At 37.0% G+C, this 19,126-nt stretch overlaps 1 long non-coding RNA gene across 1 annotated transcript in view; it reads left to right on the top strand.

Moving 5' to 3' along the window:
• Positions 1 to 4,111: 4,111 nt before the first annotated feature.
• LOC309871028 overlaps positions 4,112 to 19,126 on the top strand; it is a 35,029-nt gene continuing 20,014 nt past the window's right edge. The window contains exon 1 of the long non-coding RNA XR_014314971.1: positions 4,112 to 4,452. This is a non-coding gene — a long non-coding RNA (uncharacterized lncRNA). The remainder of the gene's footprint in view (positions 4,453 to 19,126) is intronic.

Genomic DNA, 19,126 nt, shown 5'->3' with positions numbered 1-19,126 from the left:
AATGGTAATAGCCAAGAGACTCCTCAGATGTAAAACTTCATGGTGTGATTTGTCTGAAAGAGAACAGATTATAGATCCTCTGAAACTAACCTTTCATTCACTAACATTTTAATTAAGGGACACTTTATCCTCCTACCTCAGTCTTTAAAACGTGTACATCCCTGTCTGGTCTGCCCGCTCCGATCTGGCTCTCTATCTCTCTTGCTAAACCCTGCTCATTCTACTCTGCATCGTCTCCTGCAACTTACTTTCCATTCCTCCATCTTCCATGTCCAGATTCAAGCCTCACTATTAGCTCTTGCCTATATTTCTGAAGCCATCATACCTTTGGATCCCAGACTCTAGTGTCTCTCCTTGACTAATTATTTCCTACAGTAGTGGTGCTATGAAAATTCTGCAAAGAATAAACCAATATGCCAAACACTTTGTCCAGGTGCTCTTGGTATAAGAAGGATTTTCTTTCCTTTTAGGAAAACTTTGTTGAGCACCTACTATCTCAGAAGCACTGTGCTGGCACTTTGTTCTCTTATTTTACATTTGTATCTAAGAAAACAATTTACTATTAACACTGAAGCATATCTAAGCAGCATTGGTAAACTGTGCCAGTGCCTCCCTCTCCTGAATTCCCTGCCTCAACTTTAATTTGGTAGGTTAGTCCCGAAACACACGGGATAGGTTAAATCCATACTGACTGTCACCTGTAGAACCAGAGGACTTGCTCATCGCTGGCACTAACTCAGAGAAAATAAGGTTCATATTGCCCCAAACAATAGGAGTTAGCGCCTTCAAAATGTTGGTACATGGTATAGATCAATCTGAGCCCAGAAGCCACTGAAATTTGTGCCTAGCTGCTAAGCTATGGGAGCATTTAGAAATAGCTTCAGGCAGTGCTCTGTTTTTCTGACTTTGATAATAAAACTAATGTCATTACTATAAAACACGGTATAACTCTCTTTCATTTAGACTTATTAAATTAAGAACTCACGCAATGCCTATTATTTGATATAATGGATTTGTTATTGTGCCTATGTACATACCCTTTAGGATCAGAAAAATCCAGAAGCACAAAATGGTAGGTAATAAATCATAATCACCAAATGTTAGAGTGGGGGCCATGTAAGTGAACATCTCCATGGAGCCTCCTGGTCCTGAAAAGCTAAGAAACAAGGTAGCTAGACTGGCCCTTTGCCTTCAGGCAGATAAGGAAAGCGACATATCCTGATAGCAAGTGCCATTAGGATATTTGTCAAGTCCAGGATAAAAGCTGTAAAATCATGGCCATTGGGCTAAATTGACTCATAGCTGTATTTCACTTAAACTGCCTAATTTAAGTACACATTTACAATTTGGGAGAACTCACATAGAAATTAAATTTTATGGCTTCTGTTGAAATATAGAAGAGAAGACAGAAAACAAAGCAGGATCAACAATTAACTGGACCTACGTAGAAGAGGAACAAATTCTTGCAAAGGTGCTATGTGTTCCTGCATTTGCATCTCATTTGGGATTCTGTCCCCTAATTCTGCTCCAGGGCCAGGGTAGGGTGAGGAGAGGGAAGGTAGGCATTAGTGTGTCATTCCCATGGGAAAAGGTCTGAAGAGTCAGAATTTTTTATATTAAGATTATAAAAGAATAGGGAATTTCTTGAATACTTGAGTATATAGATTCATGCCAGCTAGGTGTAACACCAGTAGTTCTCTTGTTTGAGATTTAAAACAGCTCCTCAATTTTTACTTGTATCTTGTACTTTCATCTTTTAAGGATCAGAAGCATCTGATACATTGACAGATGCAGTGAAGAGTAAGGGGGGAAATATACAGGACATGGATGGTTTTTAATGTAGCAATTCAAAGCAATAAATGAAGGAATATCATGGGTGGAAAGGAAAGGGAATAAACAAGTTCATGAGCAAGTGAGAATGAGAGAGAATTCTTAGTGTGAGCCGAAGCTAATACAGAACTGAAAACAGAGGTTTTGCCTTTTCAGGTGTTTGAAGACACCAGGAAACATCACAGCCTAGACTGGAGAGCCTGTAAAAAAGAAGTCTAGAGAAGTTCTCAAACCCATAAAAGAACCTACTTCCCCAAATAGTTAAAGGGTGTTTGCCTTTGGTTAGCCAAACCACTAAAATAAGGAAGTAGGCAGGGTCAAAATTTTCTCTTCTAGGTTCTGAAGAGCCAAGTTTTGCTGTTCTGATTCTGAAACAACTGTATTTCCCCGCAGAACACGAAGCTGTGTGTAAATCCACCGATTGCCTAAAGCCATTCCGCAAACGTGTAATAACTCAGTATTTGAGGACAAAGAAACCAGCTGGTTCATAGCATTGCATCTGTATCTTTTATTAACATGGATCCCTGAAACTCATTTGCATAACATTTCTGTTGCCTTGTCCATGAGCAACACGTAAGATAGGCACTTGATCTAGGGAGGGAACAGTGTGTTAGTTTATTAACTAGAGGCCTGGTGAAGTATATGTGAGTGAGGGCAGTGGAGAGAAGAGAGGCATTACTAAATCCAGTTAAGACAGAGATTCTTTAAAACTACTTTTCCCACTTTAAAACTATTTTGGGACATAGAGCCTCAATAGTAGAAATTGTTCTTACATGGAACAAAGTTCTCTGAGAGAAAAAAAAAAAGTGCTAAATGCATATCTTGGCAAAAGGTTTTATATTTGAATTTAAATTTTAAGACAAATTTGTTTTTTAGATTGTATAAGCAAGCAATCTCAGAGAAAAATTCAGAAAATTTTCATTTTCTTTTTATTAAAGCAAAACCCATGGAATATAAATTGATTTACATTCTTGTTATGTTCCCTTGGCTATTACATATTAAAAAATTATAATTAGAAAAGGAATGAAAAATAATTCTATAAATCCTTCACATTTACACTGGAAAACCCACAGAAATGTAATGACATAATCTAGTAGGTCAGAACTGGGAGTCATTTTTTGAGGTGAACTGAAGTGCATGCATTATTGCAACATTAGGAAATAAAACCCATAAATGGCATGAATTTTTTTTAGGGTTCTAGGAAAGTGGCATTTTATTCAAACATTCCCTACATAGAGAATTGCCTCACAATTCCATATATAAATCTGTAGTTCAAAGCTTATGAATTTTGCAAAATACGTGCAATATGTACAAACACGTATGTGTATTTGAAAGGGTTACATTACTAAATCCATAGTCAATGAGCTGCTTTAAAAAAGAAGAATATGAATAAAGCCATTTCTTACTATATGCTAAAATCACTTTAAAAATTTCAGAATTTATGAAATCAGCAACATACATTTTACTACCCTTCTGGTCCATCAACTGGAAAAATAAGCAAATTATTTCAAAAATACTATTTGAAAACTATAATATACTTGAAATATCATTGCAAAAAATCTTACTCTCATCAGGGAGTAAAAAATGAATTACCATATTTCAACTTAAAGCTAAATTTTAAAATGTTCCATATCACTGTGTGGAATACATTTTGAAAAACATATTTAGATCTTACTATACTACTTAATTGTTGTTTTTTGCTCTAAATAATCTTCAGCCAAAAGCTTCAACTCCTATAAAACACAGTTAATAACACAGTAACTACAACATGTTTACCGTAACTTACAATCTTCTGAGATGATGTTTCACAACTCCTTCGGCTAGAGCTGGCAAATACGATTTCTGTTACTATTCTATTTTAGCTTTTCGGTTAGTGCCAGCAAACAAAATTATATTCCTTCCCTTTTATGGCTTTCTACAAGGCCCTGGCTTGTAGAGAAGGCATTTGGGAGGTTGCTTAACATTAATGTTAAACAGCTTATATTTTAACTACAGCTATTTCGCAGGTTGGATATATGCATGTTTTGATTCTTTGCCACACATTTTGGTAGTTGGAACTAGTAAATGATCATGCTTTTTTATTTAGTGAAATAAATGGCCTCTTTATACCTCCAGAAACATTAGTTCCTATAAAAAGTTCAGAAATACCAATTGACATGAAAATGAAAGTTCAAGCAGTCAACGTTTTTGTTTATTTTAAATAATTTAGAAGCCAAAAGATAAAATTAGCTCCCTTTGCCAAAATGTAAGGCATTTTAGGCTCTTATGAAAAAAAAAAAATAAAAGTAAACACTTACATGGAAATCAGCAAACTGCTTAGAAAAAAAAATGTGAAAGGGTGGTTTTTGTTGGAGGACAGGGTTGCTTGCCATTAAAAATGGTCACTGTTCCAAGAAGCCTGTTTGGCTAACGCCAGAGAGTCTTTATCAGCAAAATAAGAGAAGCACGCTGCGCCTCACACATGTTTCTACACATTTCTTTAAAAAGTCTGAGCAATCTTTAAAACAGGAGTGAAGGGTAGAAGGCAACTAACTGGTCAGTCATGCTTGAAATGATTCTCCTGTAATCTCCGTCACTTCTCTGACCACGCCTCCGGGTCCCTGCTGCAGCCATGTGACAAAGGTAAGAAACACAGGAGGCATTCCTCTACAGAATGCCAACAAAAGCTTTGACTCTCTTATGCGCTGGTCAAATATATTGGCATAGTTTAGATATAACCAAAGAAAATGAAAATTGATTGATTTTTATTCATTTATTTTTTTAATTGATTTTGGTGAGAGTCAAAAAGAAGCCAGAGAGGCACTGCGAACAAGTACCCACTCTACTATCTGCCTTCGTATCATAAGATTGCAACTCTTAAAGTACTCCTCAAAAATGACTTTGTGTAGAATCTATTTATTGAGCCAACTCAAAACTCTATACTATCAAATACTGTAAACAATTAAAATTCTGGGATAATGAAAACTTTCCTATGTAACCCTGTATCTTACGAGATATAGGAATATTTCCATTTGCTCTCCTTTACTGAAATAGCTGTTTTATTAAAGCTAATAGTGCTCTGATAATAGGATTCTTTTTTAACTAAAGTCTTTTTTTTAAAATGCATGTTTTGTGCTTATACCTGATCGACTATATATTAGATTAGAGCTATTTAATTAGACTTTGGTCACTGGCCAGTTGGATTTATACTCTCCCTGGAGCTTTTTGTTAGAACTCAGTAAATATTTACTAATGATCACTATAATGAAATGTGGAAACACCCACAATATAGTTCTATATAATTAGTGGCTATAGTTGGCCATGATACTTTATGTGTTTTTTTTTTAATTTCTAAAGTTTTAATATAACTAATATATAACAATATGATTGGAAGAAAACTGACAAATCTTTTAAAGCATATTCTTTTCCATTCACAAAAACAAGACACCTAATATAATTTTACTATGCTTTGATATTAAAAATCATATTAACCTTTTAGAACACAGAGATTTCATATAAGGGCTATTATGGGCCTAAGAAATCATCTAGTTCAACTGTCTTTGCAGATTAAAAAACTGAGAGTCGCTGAATGAAAAATTGCCTGGATTCACATAGCAGGTGTGAACAAAGAGTCCATAGAGCAATTGGACTATAATAAAATAATAAAAAATTACAATCTAAAATCTGAAATTTTCTTTCAGTTAGTATATAAACCTCTATCCATCTATCATTTGTATTAGTTTGTGTAAGATTAGGAACTGTTATTTCCCTTCATGAAAAAATACTTTTTATATCATAGAAATATAAAGACACAAAAGTCATCTGTACTCTCAGTTGCCTCAACAGGTATTAATAGAAGCTGATTGCCTTCCAAAGAATAATAAAAATGGTATGTCAGTGAACATTTTCATAATAACAAAATATAACATGAATTTACAAAACTATTTCTGAGTCACTGAATGATACTGAATTTTTGATATTTTAATTAATTATTCTGTTGCCAAATCCATTGCTGTACACTCTATACTTTTTCCAAATTACTAAGTAAACAATTATGAGATTGGACATGCATTCTACCATGTCTTTTCCCATTAGTCCAATTTTCAAGCAATGGTAACTTAAATAGATATTTATATTGTGGCTTCTTTCATGGGGGGATTATAAACAAACAGATTAGAAGGCAGGGCTAGCTATATGATAAACACTACTCAGCCATTAAAAACCATGTTATTAAATCATAATGGCCAGGGGAAAGAATATGATAAAATTTCAAGTGAAATAAACCACAGGAACTCAATTATAAACACACACACACACAGACACCTATAGGGTGAATACAAATCTGTAAGAAAATATTTGAGAATATTAACAACGTAGGCTTTTATCCTGGGTTGCAGGATTTTGGAGGATTTTTCCTTTTTAAAATAAATGTCTGTATTTTTAGTATATTCTACAATTAGCACATTTACTTTTATGATCAGGACAGATTAAAACCAATTTTGTAGAAATATACACATAAAAACTAAATTGTGGAATATGAGTATGCATGTGCAATTCCAGGCTGCTTAAACTTTGCATTCAGATGGCATCTTTTCTCCAGAGACTGTTACAATCTCGGCTGGTGTGTATTTTCTAAGGAGGTAATGAGACAAAAGGCATTTTTGCTCACTGGAAGATTAGAAGCACTGCAAAGCGGAAGAGACCAGCAGAACAGGAAACAAAAGTAAAAGAGTTAAGATAAGGGACTGCTGAGAAAAACAAGAGAGCTGCGAAGGAGTAGTAAAAACAGTTTCTGAGTGTTTGGGCTTATAATATCACTCAGAGAAAAGCCAAAGAAACCAGTATTTCTGTAAACTCTGAAAGATGGCGGGATTGATGCCTCTGTCACTTGGTTCTCAGCTGTGTCACTTGGTTTGATTATTCTCATATAAATTAGATATGATTAGCCTCATCCTGGGTATGCCACTCAGAAAAACAGAGTGACAGCAAGTAATGAAACCAGGCTGTACACTGAGGTTAGCCGGCCCTAAAAATTCTGCCCTTTGCATTTCACAGGACTTTCTCCACAGTAATTTCCATGACATAACTAAACATACAGTCTCTCTGTTAGGATCTTCTGTCTTCGAGGATGGTAGTGGCTGTGTTATTTGTAAGAAAAAAAGGGAAGTTTGGTCATTTAGTTGCAGGTAGACCCGAAACTATAGAGGCAGACCTCTCCGAATTCTCAACTCTCCAGCTGAGGGAAAGGCAGTGATAGAATAAAAAACAAAATGTTCATCAGAGGAAAACAGGACACAGTTCGCAGATCTCACATTTACTAAATATGTGACATCTGGCATGTTTCGTAAACTTTCTGAGTCTCAGAGTCATTGCTAAAATGTTTTAATAATACCACCTTACCGCGGTTGTAGGATAAATGAGAAAAACATTCAAGGGTACCTGGAGGAGATCACAGCACACACTAGGCTTCCAATAAATGTCGGTTCCCTTTTCCTTGCGACTGAGCCATTGGCCACACATTACAAGGAGCTACTCATTGTCTCGGACTTTGATTAGTTGTTCCTGAGCTTCCATGAGCAGGTGGTGCCCATCCTTAGATTCCTAAGTCTGTGTAATTATTTTTTAAAAATAATTGTTGAGATGTTTCACTGTGATTTTAGTCTTACCATTTTCTCATTTTCTCCATGAACTGCAGTTGTTTGCTATCAAAATACAGAGACCAAATTTAATGAAGTAATAATCAAGTTTGTCTTGAGAGTACTTAGAATCTCGGTAGTGTATAGAAGGACCCTAAAAGATCTAGGAGTTCAAGAAGCAAACAGGATGAATGAGGCTGATATCCTTTTAGTCGAGCTAGAGCAGCACTCATTACTTTCCCACGTGAATGTTTCAGAGAGGGTGTTATTTCTCTCCTGCGGGCTCCCTTACTTTCTATTGTGGCCACTTCCTAACTTTATTTTCCTTCCGTGGCCCTGATTGCATTCAAACCCCTCTTTCAATGGTCTCCTTAGGAAAGGAAGGGTCACTCGAAGATTTGTTATTAATTCTTGGGCCCCACCCCAGACCGACTGAATCAGAAACTCTGCAAATGGCGCCCTGCAATCTGTGTTTGAACAGGTCATTCAGGATTACTTGCCACCATTTTGAGAATCTGTATTACAGACAGTAGCTGAACTAATGCTAGCCCTCAGCTTGCTTGACAATAACCCAACTCCTAAACCCCTACAGATCCAGCTTTTGTTTATAGTGATGTTTGACATCATTGCTTCGGTCAGGGCTTTTCAACAACCTTGTAATGTTTCAAGTTAGCCAATGGAGGGAGAGTTCATTTTTGCAATAATCTCGGAAAACTGACGCGCAAAGCGTGTCTTTATGCCTTTACGACCTTCCCCTTAATCCGTTCCCTGTTCTCCACACCCTTAAGATTTCCAGGGAGGTGAGCAGAGCACATAACAATTTTTAAACATTAACAATTTAATCTTCTCTTTTGTTAGGAAACTGTGACTCCCTTTAAAGATTAAAAAAATAAAAGGCAAACAAAAACAAAAGCCAAACCTAACCAAAACAACCAAAACAAACAGAAACCCCTAAAACCGAATTCTTAAAGTAACAGAGAATTTAAGCAGTATGTAAATGTTAAGACCACTGATGGGTATGGGTATGCCTATATCACACAGGCATATTCGACGCCCACCACTTTTTGGTTTACAGAGCAGAATTTTGTCTCCTCTATACCTCTTTGTAACACCAACACAAACAGCAAGTGCGGCCAAGCTTCTTCAACTGCCAACATGACTTGTCAATATGAAATAAATATAAATATGCTCCTAAAACAATAGAAAAGGAGAAGAGGGCTAAATTTCATTTAGAATAATATTGGTAAATGTTGCTTTGTTCCACTGGGTTTTGTTTCTCTTCCACAGTTTTTTTCCAAGTCAGGGAAAATCCTGCTCAAAAATCCTACGAGCTTCTTTAAGACATGGGAAACAGTAGTCCAACTGTGGAGTAAAAGCAGTCAGACACTAAATTGCCTCACCTTGTCCAAAGATTGATGGTCCTATCATTGATGCTGGTGCTTGTTAAAATATCTGAGTTTTACTCATCCCACATAGTAAAATTCCTTTCAACAAATTTTCTGCTTTATCTAACCACAACTATTTCTTCTAAGGTCAAGCAGATCTTACATCTTCTGTGCCTCATTGTTTTTACCAGAAACCAATGGGGGGATTTAGAAACATTTTGCAAAATTTTTATGTATAAATTAACAACGATTTAATGGAAAAAAGTGAGCTCAATGCAATTACTACCATTTAGAAAATTTCTTTGCAGAAGGATATCTATTCTTCATCTCTCTTCTCACTAGCTTGTAGCAGAGCCAATCTTTTCCCTCCAGAGCTATGAGAAGATATTTAGGAATATTGTTTACATTAACTGTGGTGTCTCTTTTGCTTTATTCAAACCTCAGAATCTATCAGCTGCTTAGTGTGAGAAGCAAAATATTTATTGTTACTTATAAGGTGAGACCAACCAAATGTTTAATATTCTCCCAAATAATTATCAAAGTAGAAGACTGAACATTAGTTTTGGGCTACATTATCGTATTATTCTTTGTACCATCCCACTTGGCACAGTTCTTATCACATTATAGACAATTAATACGTGTTGAAATCATAAGTGAAAAATCACTAATATACATTGCCTTGATTAATAATTTGGGTGGTTTGAAAGAAAGTCTCAAAATGGATGAAAGATCTGAAGCAGGCTGTGATTCATCTTCAGAGATTAACTAGTAGGAGTTTAAAAACTGAACAGCAACAAAAAAATAACCCTATTAGGAATGACGTCTGAGTCATAAGCCCGGTAATAGAAGCCTTGAGTTTTAAAGCATGTGTTGTAATCATTAAATTTCAACAATCCTTTTACTATCATCCAACTTCACGTGCCATGTTCAGTAGCAATATGTCAAGATGCGAAATGCCAGCCTGTCATGGATAGTACAGAGATATAATTCCTCTTCCACATTAATCTAGCGTTTTGTTTCCTTTTAGCAGAGGTAGTGGCTGCACCTTTGCCTTACATCAACACTCGAAAGCACTATAATAAATATGTTTGAGAGATGCTGATTGAACACACAACATTTTTTGTGTATTTTAAAAATGGCTTTTTGGGTTTCTGTTTCATACATCTAGTTTAAATAAAAAGTCTTTTCCAAGAACTGACATATTTTATTTTTATAGTTTATTGTTGGATCCTGAATTTTTGGGGGGTTGGGATTTTTTTCCCCCCTGCTTAAACTTCCATGTCAGAATGTCTTTGGATGCTTCTGCATAATATGAATCCTAGTAGATGATAGTTTTCTTCATAATTCATTTAAAGTTACCCCCAAAGTGACAGTATGAAGGATTTTGCCTCTCTTTGCAGTTCTGTAAGTTAAAATGACTAAAAATGAAACTTTTGTATGTGGTTATTGTAGACTGAACTTACACATGTTTCTCAACTTAAGTTCCTTATTTTAGGCAAATGTACTACAGCTAATAGTTTCTCTATTAATTCAACAAGGGGCTAGAAAAAAGGAAAATGCTCGTTTTAAAAAGTGCTTCTCAAGACTGACATGTAAGATGACTAAATTCACTCTATTAGAAAAATGTCAAATCTTCATATTTGTTTCCACATTTCCTCCCCAAACCCCCTCCCTCCATCTGCATTCGTGCCTTAACTTTTTAAAAAATCGGCCCCTGAGACAATCACCTCTTCAAAAAACTCCACTCCAATAAGCGCATAATTTGCTTAGAAGCATTTGTGCTTCAACCACTACTCTGTTTTTTATTTTCTTATATTCCTCTAAACAAAGTTACTGGATTAAAAAATATCCAACAACAATCCTCATTACCTATAGTTACACTCAAAACTCCTCCATCAGGGTCTCAGGCTGTTCCATAATATGGCCCCACTCACCTCCCCAAGGGCTTCATTCCCTCTACTTCCTACCATAAATCAAGCCCACTCTGCAGCCAAAGTGGGCTCTTTGTTGTTTTCCGATGATAACTTGTAGTCTTGTTCAAACTTTTTTATTTAAATTTTCTCCCTCTCGGTTTATAATCTCTACCTCTGCCAGGATTGATATTTAACAGGCACTGATTTAACAAATACCTGCTAAGTGTGACCACGTTCCTGGCCCAAGCTAGGAAGGAGGATGATGCCAGTGAACAACTGAAGAAGAGCTTACAGTAAATAAAAGTCATCAAATTAAATATAAATTAAATATTTGTGACAGATGCTTAGAAGGAAAGATCCAGAAAGCCATGAGAGCAAGCAGGGGGACCTAATTTAAATCTGGGGATTTCTCAACTGGTAATACTGTGAGATCTAAAGTAAGAGGCAGGATTAGCCAAGCAAAGATTAGGTGGAAATTGGTTCAGTCAGAAGGAACAGTGCTTTCATCTGCACTGAAGAACTTCTGAAAATGACAAGTGTGGCCATTGCATACCGCAAGAGAGGGAATTGCACCTAGAGAGTCACTCTTGCTGAGGAGCAAACACAGATATGCTCCTCCACTCCCTCTTCTAATCGAAGCAGCAGACACATTTTAGGTAATTAGCTATCTTTGATATCCTTGACTTACGGATTTGGACATGTCTTTTATCCCCTACTAGATTTTAAGCTCTTTGAAGGCAAGAACTTTTTCCTATTCAGATCTTGTCTTCTGTATCATTTGGCACAATGCCCAGTAGGTAACTAGCACAAGTCCTGCTTCCTGAGTGCAGAACGTGTGCAACCATACAGGGGCCTGCACTTAGAAAGACTCACTCTTGTTTTTTTAATGCTTTGCTGTCACCATCTTCAATTTCCTTAATATCTTTTTGAAGATAAGGCCCCAGACTTTGATTTTTCACTGAAACCCCCAATTTAGGTAGCCAGTGTTGAATGAATAGAAACTCTGAGTGAATGAGTGATTCAAGGATTAAAGAGATCTAACTGGGACAATACCATAGGGCATTTCTCTCTTCTAGAGTCCACCTTATTCCAGGAACATCATATGATTCTCAGTTATAGGATGGATGGCTAAGGAATGGGCGGTTTTCCTTGGGGAGAAGTTTGGTCTTCTAGTGTACTGTTTCTTAAATACTAAATTGAGTTTCATATTGACTTATTTAGATATTCCCAGAACCCTCTTCACTGAAGTGCATTCAGTTATCAAGGATTCATGACTGAACAACATTGAGTGAAACTGGACCTTCTGGGACTGAACCTTGTGACTCTGGGGACCCAAAAAGCTAGCTTAGTTCTTACTCTAGACAAGTACAGTGCTGACAAGTATTTGTGAAAACCTGGGATAAATACTGAGTTATTTACTGACATACTTTTCCCCACTGAGGAGCCCCTTAGAGAATTCAGAAGGATTTTTAGCTCATCCACTGGCTCACCAAGCTATAGTCCACACTTATTACTGAGCTTCCATAGGACAGGCTGAATTCTCACTATCTGTCTAGTCAATGATCCACAGATTATGGCCTCCTGCATGCAGATGACAACTTAAACTACCGAAGCTCAAGAGTTTTATAGTTAGTTATAGCAATGAGTCCAAAAGGTGCCTGCAGAGTAAATGGGACTTAAACATACCTGTCAATTCACCACCCGATGATACAGTGTGCAGATTCCAAGTTTATTTTACGTAAGCCTTTTAAGGACCTTGGTGGACAATCTCATGCATGCACTGAGTGTGGGCTTACGTTCTCTCTCTCTTAAATGAATAATAAAAGAAAACTCTTCATTAGTAATTACTGCAGTACTTTATCATCTTTCGGAAGAGCTAAGAACAGACTGGAAAATTAGTGATTAAAAATATTGTTTTGAAAGAAGGTGAAATTTGAACCTATGTAACCAAGCAGGACTGAATAAATCCAGGATTATGTCTCCTGGGTGATTACTTAGAGACACGGAGTTATCCACTTGCTGAGGGAGTGCATTCATGTTGTAATGGTGCAATGTAGCAAACCTATATTATTATTATTTTAAAATAAATAATTATTAAATTATTATTATTAATTAAATTATTAATTATTTTAAAATAAGTAATTATTTAAAAATAATAAGTAATTTAATTATTAAATAATTCCATTTATCTAATTGAATAGATAATTTATTTATTTGAGAGAAAGCCCAATGCGGGGCTCGATCCTAGGACCCTGAGACCATGACCCTAGAACCCTGAGACCATAACTGGAGCTAAGGCAGAGGCTTTAACCCACTGTGCCATCCAGGCGCCCCCTTCCTGTACTACTTTTTACCATTTTATTTCTTTCTTGCTAGCTGAAAGTTCTCAAGAGCAGGGACCACTTTGCAAGTGTAGACATATTCTTGATATTTTTATCCACAGCTCCTGGTAGATCATAAAAATCTTATGAAATTAATAATGAAAGAATGCATGGGTCATTCTTCTTTTAAATTACACTATGGCTCTCTGTATCTCCTTAGCCCTGACACCTAACTAGCAAGCCTATGAAAGGCAGTCTGAACTGATGGGAAATTTATACCAGGCCTAGAAGTTGTAAAGACGTAGGAGAATGTGCCCATGTGGAATGGTGGAGCGAACTCTGGAAAGCAGACTGATTTCTGTCCTGGAGGCTAGACTATCTGGCTCATGTGGCAGGGGGAGGCAGAGCTTCAGGAGAGCATACAGCACAGGCCTGCTTTGATGCCTCTGCTCACTGTGAACCACATCCTCTCCCTTGGGGTGACTTTCTCTCTGAAGTGCCTGGCTTGTGCTTTAACATCTGAAAGGAGGCACTCATTTTTAACTTCTGCCCCCAAAAACTGAGCCTGGAGGGGGCATGGCGGAGAACAATTAGAGCCCCTATCAAACAGTTCTTTGTCAGATGATAGAAACATCTGATTTAATGAAAGGGATTAGGAAGGATGCATTTCCACTCTTACATTTCAAATTTACTACCTTCTGTGGAGTGCCAACACATTCATTTATAGGGAGATAAATATTTCACAGGTGTGTATAAAAGGCATCTTGTAAAGTATGTTTTTTATAAACAAGATCAATCTAGATTGGGCTCTGCTTCTCTTCTGATTCTTTAAGAGCCAGAATTAGTTCTGTAAAAAAAAGTTTCTATACACACATGCATTATGTATATGTGTGTGTGTGTATATATATATATATATATATATATATATATATATATAAAATCTACACATAAAGTAACCAAATTAGTTGTAGAAAACTTTAATCTGTGAGTCTGATCAAGTCTATTGTCTGGATGCTAATTGAAGACCAATTTCAAAAGGCAGGATAGAAGAATTTCAACAAAATCGTGATAATTTTTATAGCTCGCTCTTTTCCCCTAATATGGCTACAGAAAGTTTTTTTTTCAAGTATTTCCTTTTTATTTTAAGTTGTATACATTTTCTCTCATTATAATTTCTGGTAGCAACATAAAATGCAATCTTATTTATTTATTGATAATTTTTAAAGTAATTTTTAATTTTAATTTTCTTCAGATTATTTTAAATTTATTTTATTATTTATTTTTTTTAAAGATTTTATTTATTTGTTTGACAGACAAAGATCACAAGTAGGCAGAGAGGTAGGCAGAGAGAGAGAGAGAGAGAGGAGGAAGCAGGCTCCCCTGCTGAGCAGAGAGACCGATGTGGGGCTCGATCCCAGAACCCTGAGATCATGACCTGAGCCAAAGGCAGAGGCTTTAACCCACTAAGCCACCCAGGCGCACCTATTTTAAATTTATTTTAAATTGTCCTTTTCTTTTTGTAATTGGGTACCAGAAAATTTTATTTTCAAGGGACTTGTGGTAAACGCTGCTGTTCCCTACTCCCACTCCTTCCATGTCCACACAGAAGCATGGTTTTATTGAGATATCAGGAGATTACCCTGTCCACCAAAGGAAGGTAAATACTGGTTAACTTAAGACATCTATTCATCTTTCCAGTAATAGAAAAGGAGCTGACCGTGTGATGTGACTCCAGCCAAGGGAAGGCCTGTCACGAGGCACCTGGGAAAATTGTTATAACCATGAATAAGAGGTACTAGGAAAAGACATGGCCTTTTGTAGTCCTTTTTGAGTATGTGTGTGTGGTAGGGGGAGGGGGATGCAGTTTTGGGGCTGGTGTAGCCAATTTGCAATTAGGTGGAAGCAATAAGCCCGAGGACAAAGCTGAGGAATTAGAAAGAAAAGATGGACGGATCCTGGGTCAATGAGAAAATCTATGTGAGTCACTGTATCGTCTTATGTTTAAGCCACTTTCAGTAGCATCCTCTGTTACTTTCATTGAAAGCATGTTAACATATATTACCATCTTGGGAGGCTCATGGTTTCTGTTGAGAGTGAGGCTGCAAGTCAGAAGCAGAAGGTGTTATTTTTTTTTTTTTTTATAAATTTTTATTTTTTATAAACATATATTTTTATCCCCAGGGGTACAGGTCTGTGAATCACCAGGTTTACACACTTCACAGCACTCACCAAAGCACATACCCTCCCCAATGTCCATAATCCCACCCTCTTCTCCCAAACCCCCTCCCCCCAGAAACCCTGGCTTAAGTGGGTAGGAGAAGAATAAATGAAACAAGATGGGATTGGGAGGGAGACAAACCATAAGTGACTCTTAATCTCAGAAGGTGTTATTTAATTCAGTATCTCTACTGAATGTGTGGACTCAGCCAATTAAGATGAAGGCCATGTTAGGCTGAGGCTGAAACTTCACCATTCCAAACATCTGTATTTCCAAAAATATTTCAGTGTTTTAAAATTACATAGTCATAGGGTTAAGCCACTGTAGTCTTACCCTTAGAACATCATTCACATTTTGAAAGCTTCCTTTCTGTCTTTCTTTCTTTTCCCAGTAGATTATTATAAAGTGAATCTGCAGTGTTTCAATCCATTATAATATTGAGACCACAAAATCACCATGGTGTGATGGCTGACAAATTGATCAAAAAGACGTAGGTTTTGGGGAACTTCACACAATCCTGGACATTTTGTCAGTCCTTGCTTATACAGAAAATGCAACTGATAGTTGCATATCAATGATCTGCTGAGAATATCGTCAAGAGAATCAATAAAAGGATTATTGGGTAGAACATCTGGAGAAAAAATTCCTCAGAATATCAAAATTTTAAAAAATATTATAAACTACTTTGTTAATTTCTTTTTAAAAATATTTATTTGTCTTTATTTTAGAGAAAGATAGAAAGGGAGGGGCAGAGGGAGAGGGAAAGAATCTCAAGCAGACTCCCTGCTGAATGTGGAACCTGACATTGGACTCGGTTTCATGACCCTGAGATCATGAATGACCTGAGCAGAAACCAAGAGTCGGACACTTAACTGATTGAGCCACCCAGCGCCCCTCAATTTCTTTGTTAATGCTTAATTTCTCTCTTCAACATCATTATAAATAATTCTAGCCCAGGAATTCTCCTACTGGAATATCACATTTTATTGGTATGTGACATTTTTTTTGTGTGTGTGGTTTCTTGGTGTCTATGGCTCAAGTTAATAAAAATAGAAAAATTAACTTCATATGCTTGATTTTTAAACCATGCTTCATTGAAATCTGCCTGTATTTTCTAGTATTTTTCATAGGAAATCTTTGTGAAGAGTATATTAAACAGAACTCCAAATCAAAGGACCCTAAAAGGGAGTTTAATTGTGTTGTCTCTACTACAGGTTGATCTTACTATGGGGCAGGCCATGGCTGCCAGCAGGTCTGGGTTCACATCCTGGGACCTTGCTAAGCCACAAATCTTACAGTGACTAAAATGTTCCAGAGCAGAAGGTGGTGTGCCCTGCTGTCATCCCTGGGTGAATAGCAGCTGTACCAGCTTCACGTGGAGTGGGAGGAGGAGTAATGCCCCACAGCGTGGATCCCGTTACCAGAAAAGGATGGCAGAGAGTCTGAATAAGACAACACATGTCCTCTACACAGGGGATATTTACGGCAGTGTGCCGAGCTTCCCAAACTAATTTGCCCAGAAACTCTTTCCACTTAGAACATCTGTTACCATTTCTGGGAAGTAAATTCTTGATTTAACACTTTGAAGAATTAGAGTATGTGGAACATTTCAATACAGATTGACTCCCCGGACCTTCATAACAATTCTACTGGATTTGTCAGCCAGGTATAACCAATTTACCTTAGGAAACCTGGATTCAGAGAGATTTAGAGACTTGTGAAAAGTCACATAGATTACTAGGATAAAAATTCAATCCCAGTTCCTTGTCAAATGTGAGATGACCTCTGGACTGTAAGGTTGCCTGTTTTGTAAGTTGTTTCTAATTTTGAAAGTACTGCATGTAAGCCTGTGCACACAGCACTATTAATGCCACATGTTGGCTTGGCTACAATGGCATTTTATAATTCATTAGTGCAGTTATACAGTGTTGGTTTGGGTATCAGACCACTTAGGTAAGAATCCTGGCTATTACTTTTGCTAGGGTTGTGTCCTTGGGCAAGTAAATTTTACCTTGGAAAACTGTGTCAATGCAAAGGTTGGCCCTGTACGGTGGTTGTTGTGATTAGTAAGGATAATGAATGTAATTGCTTAACATAACGACTAGGACATGCTAATTACTCAATAGGTCTTATTTACGCTTTTAGGGACACTTACCACAACTGAGCCATCGTGGAGTACAAGATTCCAGAAAGTTTTGTATTAATTGTTTATTTCTCTCTTAAAACACGTGTTTAAATACAAAGTCTGATCTCTGATCTGCAAATGTGTTCCTTCTCACCCTCTGATCTGTATGTTCTAATATATTTTGGCCCCCCCAAAAAAGCTGGAGAGACACCCACACAAATGGAAATCAATTAACCCTAACTTGAAACAGATGTCACTAAAATGTGCTATATGTACTCTTACCCATGAATAGTTAACACATCAATTATGGAAAGGGAGAAGTGTCCAAAGCCAGATGTTTTGTATGTCTTTGGAATTTATACACTTTCTTAACTATGGCCAGTTGAGTTATTGTATGTTGATAACTGAAATAGCTTCTCCTTAATTGTACACCATTGTAATTTCAAAGGCAGCTCCTGGCCTTTTAATAGTCACAGAGGGGCTTCTGCTCTCTGTGAAGCAAATGCCAAGGTCAGGTGCAGAACATATAGATGATATTTTTCTAAATTATTCCATCCGAGAAGGGATTCAAACACATTTCCTTGTGCCAGTCTTACTTTATACCTTGGTGCAGCTGACAAGTCTCAAAGGAGCTCACAACCCTTCCATAGAGAGACTTGTTCCAAGGCAGAAAGAAGCAGATACAGTGTATTATGATTTAGCGTCTGTTGCTCAAAATAGGATATTGTGGCTTAAAGAAATATTTAGACATTACTTAAGCTAACTATTACAGGATTGAAATGAAGGTCCAAATGTTATGACTGGAACAGCTCTCGTGTTTTCAAAGCTTTTTAACCAAGCTGGTAGCTTGCAGAACAGACTTCACTCTGGGGTAGAAAAAAAAAATGGGTACACACACACAAACACATGTATGCAAAATCAGGCCCAAATAATAACATTAATTTATATGAGTCTGATTTCTTAATCTTCTTTCAAAACCTAATTGGTACTGTTTAGCTCATTAAATATGGATAATTCATATCTAAATATTCAAGAACTCTGATTGCCTCTGAGAATTTGAATCATGAATCTGCAGGTCGGGTTGTCTGGAATGTACACCTATGATCATATACTGCTTCAAATTCTGACTTATTTCATCACTGTACTATTCTTGTAGAAAATTTTCATAGAGGAACTCTATTCTTAAATAGGGTCCCTCTTGAGTTTGGACTCAAACTCCAAAGCTTCCAATCTCTAAGAAACAAGATTTGGCAGTGTCTGGAGGCAGCATGTGTCTCTGAGGAATGGAGAGCAGTGGCAGGATGGAGAGTGTGGGGTGGTTTGGGACCATAGCTTGAAGTTGCCTGCTTCATGTATAAAATTACTTTGAAGTCTTGCTTTAGCATAAATTCATATGAATTGAATAGTGATTTTTAGTTCAGTCTTTTTAAGTATTTGATTTTGGGGGGAAAATGTTAGTGGGTGATTTCTCACACTTATTGACCCACTCCCACATATGTAAAAACTCATATCATATCCCAATTGAGATGTATGGGAAAAAGTGGGAAGATGTTTACTTGACAGAAAAATCTTTTGGGGTGCCTGGGTGGCTCAGTGGGTTAAGCCTCTGCCTTCGGCTCAAGTCATGATCTCAGGGTCCTGGGATGGAGCTCCACATTGGGCTCTCTGCTCAGCCGGGAGCCTGCTTCCCCCTCTCTCTCTGCCTACTTATGATCTCTC

This window comes from Mustela nivalis (genome assembly GCF_964662115.1).
Source record: "Mustela nivalis genome assembly, chromosome: 1".
Classification (NCBI taxonomy): domain Eukaryota; kingdom Metazoa; phylum Chordata; class Mammalia; order Carnivora; family Mustelidae; genus Mustela; species Mustela nivalis.
This window is presented reverse-complemented; position numbering and strand designations above follow the sequence as displayed.